Source organism: Cebus imitator, unplaced genomic scaffold (genome assembly GCF_001604975.1).
Source record: "Cebus imitator isolate Cc_AM_T3 unplaced genomic scaffold, Cebus_imitator-1.0 Scaffold492, whole genome shotgun sequence".
NCBI lineage: Eukaryota > Metazoa > Chordata > Mammalia > Primates > Cebidae > Cebus > Cebus imitator.
The window spans coordinates 358272-366137 of record NW_016107807.1 but is presented as its reverse complement, the minus strand read 5'-3'; positions in this window follow the sequence as shown (position 1 = coordinate 366137).

Here is a 7866-nt window from a genome sequence, read left to right as displayed (position 1 = left end):
CATTATTTTGTTTGGTATGAGAGTTACTGGCCTCATAGAATTAGTTGGGAAGCATTCTTTATTTTCTATGTTTTGGGAAGCTTTGTGAGAGAATGGTGATTATTATTTTTAAAATATTGGGTAGAATTCAACAGGGAAACCATCTGGGCATGGCTTTTTTTTTTTTTTTTTCAGGAAGGTTTAAAGGTACTAATTCACTTCATTTTTATAGTTCTATTTAGATTTTATATTTGTTTATAAAACAGTTTTATTAATTTATATTTTTCTAGAAATTCTTACATTTCATCTAAGTTATCTAATTGGTTGTCATACAGTTGTCATTATATTTTTTTTATTATCTGCATTTTTCTTTAGTTGGTCCCCTCTTTTATTTCTGATATCAGTTATTTAATTTTATTTTCTTCCTAGTCTGTTTTTTTTAATAAGGGTTTTCCAGCTTTGTTGATCTTTTCAAAGAAAAAAATATTGATTTTATTGATAAGCTCTATTTTCTTAGTCTTTATTTCATTTTCCCCACTCTATTTTTTTATGATTTCCTTCTTTTTGTCTAAGGCTTAATTTGCTTATCTTTTCTCAATATTTTTCCAAGTAGATGGGATACACATTTGAGAGCTTCCTTTTTAAAATATATGAGTTTAGAGCTATAAATTCCTCTTAGAACTGCTTTCATTGGCTCCCCAAAATTTTTAAGTGATATGTCTTCATCTTATTTTATCTCATTTTTTTGGTAATTTCTCACATGATTTCTTCTTTGATCCATTGGTTATATAAAAGTATCTTGTTTAACTTCCATATGTTGGTGAATTTCTCATATTTTTGGTACTGATTTGCAATTTTATACTATTTTGCAACACTGAGCTAAGGAACATGAGAAATTCTGATGGCCTGGCCCTTCCAGGGACATATCATACCTCTTGACTGGAAGCTGAGGGTAAGAGGGCCCCATGTTCTTGGCCTTACCTGCCTGATGTGGATCTTCTGTGTGTTGAACTGAGTGGGGAGAGGTAGAGAGAAGGTTGTGACTCAAGTGCCACAGGTTTTCACTGCTTTTTCTTTTTAAGCAAGATTTGGTAGTTTTTTTTTAGTAACTATTTCTTCATTTTCTGTGAGCCCTTAGGACTCTCTACAGATAAGATAAATGGTTGTTTTCATAAAATAATTTTTACCTATTGTGGTTGCTTCTCTTGGGAGTTTGTTCACCTTGTTCCTCATATAATCAACCCTGAAGTTACATCTTGTTATTTATTTCTTCATAAACTTTGTTTTTGAAAAAAAAAATTTTTAGGAGAACCTGAAGCAAATCTCCTTCTCTCAGGCATCATTTTTAATTTTAGAATAGAAATATCTGGTATTACCACGAGTAAGTTGGTTCCTACTTATTTCCCTACAGTTTTGTAGGTAAATAAATCATCAACCTAAATTTTTAAAGGAAGGAACTAATCTGAATTGTAAACGTCTGTATTCTGATCTCACACTGCTAATAAAGACATATTTGACACTGGGTAATTTATAAAGGAAAGAGCTTTAATTGACTCAGTTCCACATGGCTGGGGAGGCCTCACAATCATGGAAGGTGAATGAGGAACAAAGTCACATTTTACATGGCAGCAGGCAAGAGAGCTTTTGCAGGGGACCCCTCATTTATAAAATGATCAGACCTTGTGAGACTTAGTCATTTCGCGGAAACAGCATGGGGGAAACTGCCTCCATGATTCAATTCTCTCCACCTGGCCCCATCGTTGACACGTGGGGATTATTAGAATCCAAGATAACATCTGGGGGGGGGGGCACACAGCCAATCCATAGCAACCTTAGGTTAAATACAGTTATTTCAAATACTTTCATTGTACTTCTTTGGAGTTAAATTTTCAAAAAAAAAGCTGTAATTTATAGTAGTAAAGACTTTCCAGACACTGTGCTTACAGATTCATTTTTAAATGTAACTACGAGAAAAACACATCTTTCTGAGCTTTATGTGTCACTTTTCAACTGATTGGCAGCTCATTTGTGAGCACATTCAGGCACCTATACAGGCAGCAGAATTGAAAACTTCACTGAGTAAAAGTGCTAAGCCCGACAGAATAGTGGTTAAAGCCAGGAGGTTGTCAGAGATATTTCTCACAGAGAACAGGGTGGAGGAGGGAAAACACAGACCCACTAATTTTACTTTTTACACACTTGCATGTAGGTGGTGTGCATAAATGAATGTGTTGGGTATGTGCACAGCAAACATACCAAGAAGTATGCTGATGGGTCACTCATCATTTTTAGGTTTTCCCTGAAAGAGGCAGCCTATCGCACCATTTTGTAAATATAAGTTTCCACGAAAAAGAACTGAGAGTTTCTTTTTCTCCCTAAGCCATTTTATTTGTTGTTAGAATATATTTAGGCTATGCCCTATAATAGATGAGAGTGTCTCGCTAATTATCTCACACTCAAAACTAGTCTCTTCACAGACAAAATAAATTGAATGAGAGAATCAAAAATGCAGTGTAGGTGCTGGGATAGAAATCTGTGACCCGGACTCTGCAATTACCTATCAATATATTACTAAAGAAGGCAATTTCATTACTTTGCAACTCCATTTTCCCAGCTATTCTATAAAGGAATACAATGTATTATGTATATGTGGTATACTTTTGAACTCAATTACAATTTATATTTTACAGAAAATATCCACAAGCTTCTTTATTAAAATTACTCATTAATAAATATTACTGACCCACTTAATAGGTTGGAATCTAAAAGAGATTCAAATAAACTGCATACCTAATGTCAATTTTATATTTTATTTTCTAATCCTTCTTACTAATCGCTACTTAATCTAACCACTTCTTAATATAACTGCCATTTTCCCTTAGGGAAGGGGTAAAATATTTCAGAAGCTGGAATTTTTCTTTCTTATAGGTAATATTATTGAGACCTGCACATTCCTTATTCTCCTCAGTTTCTTAGCCTTTTTAAATTTGTTTGATTTTTAATTTTTGTGGGTACATGGTAGGTGTACATATTTATGAGGTGCATGAGATGTTTTGATACAGGTATGAAATGCATAATAATATAATCATGAAAGAGGGGTATTCATCCCCTCAAGCATTTATCCTCTGTGTTACCGAAACATCGAATTATACTCTTTTCGTTATTTTGAAAATGTATAATTAAATGATTTTGACCACAGTCACCAAAAATATTTAGAAAGTATGAACCAGACCTAGTATTTACTAGGTATGTATTTACTAGGTCTGATGCATACTTTCTAAATATTTTTGACCCATTTAACATCCCCATGTCCCCAACTACCACTACTATTCCCAATCTCTGGTAACCATTCTATTTCCATAAGTCCATTTTTTGCCCTTTGTAGATCCCACAGATAAGTAAGAACATGTGATGTTGCTCTTTCCATGCCTGGCTTATTTATTTTGCTTAACATAATGATCTCCAGCTGCATCCATGTTGTTGCAAATGACTTGATCTTATTTTTATTTATTTATTTATTTATTTATTTTGAGATGGAGTTTAGCTCTGTCACCCAGACTGCAATGCAGTGGCATGATCTCTGCTCACGATTGTATTCTTTTTTATGGATGAGTAGTTCTCCATTGTGTATATGTACCACATTTTCTTTATCCATTCCTGTGTTGACAGACACTTAAATTGCTACCAAATCTTGGCTATTATGAATAGTCCTGCAACAAACATGGGAGTGTAAATACATATTCCATATACTGATTCCCTTCCTTTTGAGTATAAACACTGGATTAGGATTGCTGGGTTATATGGTAGCTCTATTTTTAGTTTTTTGAGGAACCTCCAAACTGTTTTGTCTAATGCTTGTACTAATTGTCATGAACACCAGCAGTGTAGTACGATTACCTTTTCTCCACATCTTTTCAAGCATTTGTGATTGCTAGTCATTGGCATATAAGTTCTTTTAACTGGTGCGAGATGGTATCTCATTGTTGTTTTGATTTGCATTTCTCTAATGATCAATGATGTTGAGAAGCTTTTCATATGCCTGTTTGTCATCTGTATGTCTTCTCATGAGAAATGTCTATTCAAATCTTTTGTGCATTTTTTGATGAGACTATTAGATTTTTTCCTATAGAATTGCTTGAGCTCCCTATATATTCTGATAATTAATCCCTTGTCAGATGGGTAGTTTGCAAATATTTTCTCCTATTCTGTGTGTTGGCTCTTCACACTGTTGATTGTTTTCTTTGCTGTGCAGAAGCTTTTTAACCTGATGTGATCCTACTGTCTACTTTTGCTTTGGTTGCCTGTCATTATAGAATATTGCTCAAGAAATTTGGGTCCAGTTTAATGTCTTGGAGATTTTCCCAAATATTTTATTGTACAAGTACTTTCCATGTAATTTAATTTAATTCTCATATTTAATTTAATTTTCACCACAATTTTTCAGGATGTAACCAGTATGAACTTACATGCTAGCATGATGAAATTGAAATACAAAGGGGTGAGATAACTTAAAAGTAATATTATGTCATAGGTTTCCATAGCTGTATGAGAACCCAAGAAGTTGGCTACAAATTCAACACTTTAAACTGTTCCTAAAATCTCAGATATGAAGCAATAAAGGGTGTGTTATTTAGATAGAAAATAGTGACATTAACTGTATATAATAAGATTATTAAAAGCCTGAAAATAAAATTTTAGAAGTAGGATTTCTCTTTTTTCTTCTCTTCTTTCTTTTTTACTTTTTTGATACAGACATTCACCTTGTCACCCAGGCAGGAGTGCAGTGGTGCCATCACAGCTCACTCACAGCAACTACAACGTCCTGGGCTCAAGCAGTCGTTTTGCTTCAACCTCCAAAATGGCTAGGACTACAAGTGTGTACCACCATGCCTGGCTATATATATATATATATGTATATTTTTTAATATATGCATATATATAAATATATGTGTGTATATATATGCATATATATAAATATGTGTGTATATATATATGTGTGTATGTGTGTGTGTGTATATATATATATATATGTATATATATATACACACACATACACACATAGTTTTTTGAAGACATTGAATCTCACTATGTTGCCCAGCCTTGTCTCAAGCTCCCAGTCTTCAATGATCCTCCTGCCTGAGCCTCCCAAGTGTTGGGACTACAGGCATGAGTCACCACATCCAGCAAGAGGTAAGATTTTTTTAGCAACTTGTGCAAATGACATCAAGATACCAAAAAGCTTCTATAACACTGCCACAGCCAGTTAAATAAGGCTACAACAATTTAAAAATTCACAAAAGCAACCAAAAGTATGTCATTTCCTGGAATTGCTAAAATGAAAGTATATAATGCCTGCTCATTGATAAGAAGAAATATTTTTTAATTCAAATTTTGCTTTAGATACAGGGGATACATGTGCAGGTTCGTTATCTGGGAATACTGCACGATGCTGAGGTCTAGGGTATGAATCCCATCACCCAGGTAGTGAGCATAGTTCCCAATAGGTTGTTTTTAAACCCACACTTACATCTTCCCTCCTGTTCTGATAGTCCACAGTACCTATTGTTCCCATTTTCATATCTTTGTGTGCTCAATGTTTAGCTCCCACATATGAATGAGAATATGCTGTATTTTAATTGAAAGTGGTGAACACTCAGTAAATCTCTCTCTCTCTCTTTCATACACACACACACACACACACACACACACACACACACACAGAGTCATCATATGACACTGAAAGAGTAAAAGAGAGCCACAGATGCTTTCTAGACTGTTCTGTTATATGTTCTGTTATAGGAAAGATTCCCGTAGTGGGGATTTATAATAATGTCAACATAGGGATTTCCCTCTCTGGGATCCCCTCCCACAACAACGTGGGAGCTGTCTCTCCCCCTATCCCTTTATGGACTCCTTCTCTGAATCCCCTCCCACAGCAACATGTGAGCTGTTTCTCCCTCTCTCTTTCTCTCTCTGCCTAATAAATGGCTCCCTGCAAACTCTTTGCCTAATAAATCATTTTCTGCTAAAAAAAATGCCAACATAATGGGAAGTTGAGTTGGTCTATACTTTATTTTTCCCTATTATAGATTAAACTTTTGCACCACCAAGTAACAGCAGCCAAATGTAAATACATTCACACAAATAAATCCAGCAACCCACAGAGGAGTCTATTACTGCCTGTAGTGGTATGAATTGTGTCCTCTCAGAAGAAGATCTGCTTGTGTCTTAACCCCCAGTAGCTCAGAATGTGACCTCATTTGGAGATATGGTCGTTACAGAAATAACCAAGGTAAACTGAGGCCATTAGGGTTGGACCTAACAGTATGATTGGTGTCTTCATAAAAAGGAAAAACTTGGACATAAACACATCCATAGAGTGATGATATGAAGAATGAATGAGAAGATGGCCATTTGCCATCCAAAGAGAAAGCCATGGAAGATATCTTTGCCTTATAGCCTCAGAAGAAATCAACTTTACTAGCATCTTGTATTAGACCTGTAGCTTCTAGGAAGATGAAATAATCAACTTCTGTTGTCTAAGCCTTACAGTCTATCATACTTTGTTACAACTTCTCTAGCCAACTAACATACTGTATGTGATGCCCATTCTCCAGCTTGTTCTTTATAAAGGCTTAGATGACCTGCCTGGCTTAGGAAGTACTTATTCCTCACTTCTCCTAGATCATTGTGCATTTTCTCTTTGCTCACATATCTCAACCATCTTGACCCTTCCTTACACTGCCTTCCATTGAATTACCTTTAATCCTTTTGGGTAAGGGTAAGACATATTTTTACTTTTACATTTTTTTTTCTTTTTGTTAGCAATTTATCATATATTTAAAAATTTTCCAGGATTTTATCATTGTTGTTTTTGTTTATGCTCTGTTAATGACGTTGCATGGTTTTTTTGTTGTTTTTTCTTTGAGATGCAGTCTCGTTCTGTTGCCAGGCTGGGGTGTCGTGGTGCAATCTTGGCTCACTGCAAGCTCCGCCTCCCAGATTCAAGCTATTCTCCTGCCTCAGCCTCCTGAGTAACTGGGATTATAGGCATGCACCACCATGCCTAGCTAATTTTTGTATTTTTAGTAGAGACGGGGTTTCACCATGTTAGCCAGGATGGTCTCGAACTCCTGACCTCAGGTGATCCATGCACCTCAGCCTCCCAAAGTGCTGGGATTACAGGCGTGAGCCACCTTTCCAATCCTATTTTCCCCATAAACCATTTTATGCTCTATACATGAATCCACAAACTGTGCGGTTTTTCAGGAACATATATAATGCATTGTGTTAGTTTTCTATTGCTGCATAACGAGTTAGCACAAACTCTATGTCTTTAACAACACACACATTTCTAGTCTTAAAATTTCTGTACATCAGGAGTCTGGACATGGCTTAGTTGGGTTCACTCACAGAGCTGCAATGAACATGTTAGCTGGGACTGAGATCTCTTCTGGAAGGTTGATCAGGAAAGAATTTACTTCCAATCTCAGTCAGGTGTATGCAGAATTCATTTCTTTACAGCTGTATTATTTAGAGCTACAGCTTTTTATTATCTATCAATTGCAGGCTGCCCACAGATCCTAGAGGGCAATTGCAGTTCCTTTCTACATGGGTATCTTCAACATGGCCACTTGATTCATCAAGCTCCCAGAGTCTGTAATTCCTGTCTGTTAAGACAGAGACTTATGTGAATAGAGTCTTAGACAATGTAGCATAATCATCTTTGCCATATAATGTAACCTAATCATGGGAGTGACATTCCATTGCTTTTGCCAAAATCTTTTTGTTAGAAGGAAATTCACAGATTATGCCCACTCCCAGAGACAAAGTTACAGAAAGTCACAAATACCAGGAGGTGGGAATTACTAGAGGCCACCTTAGGGC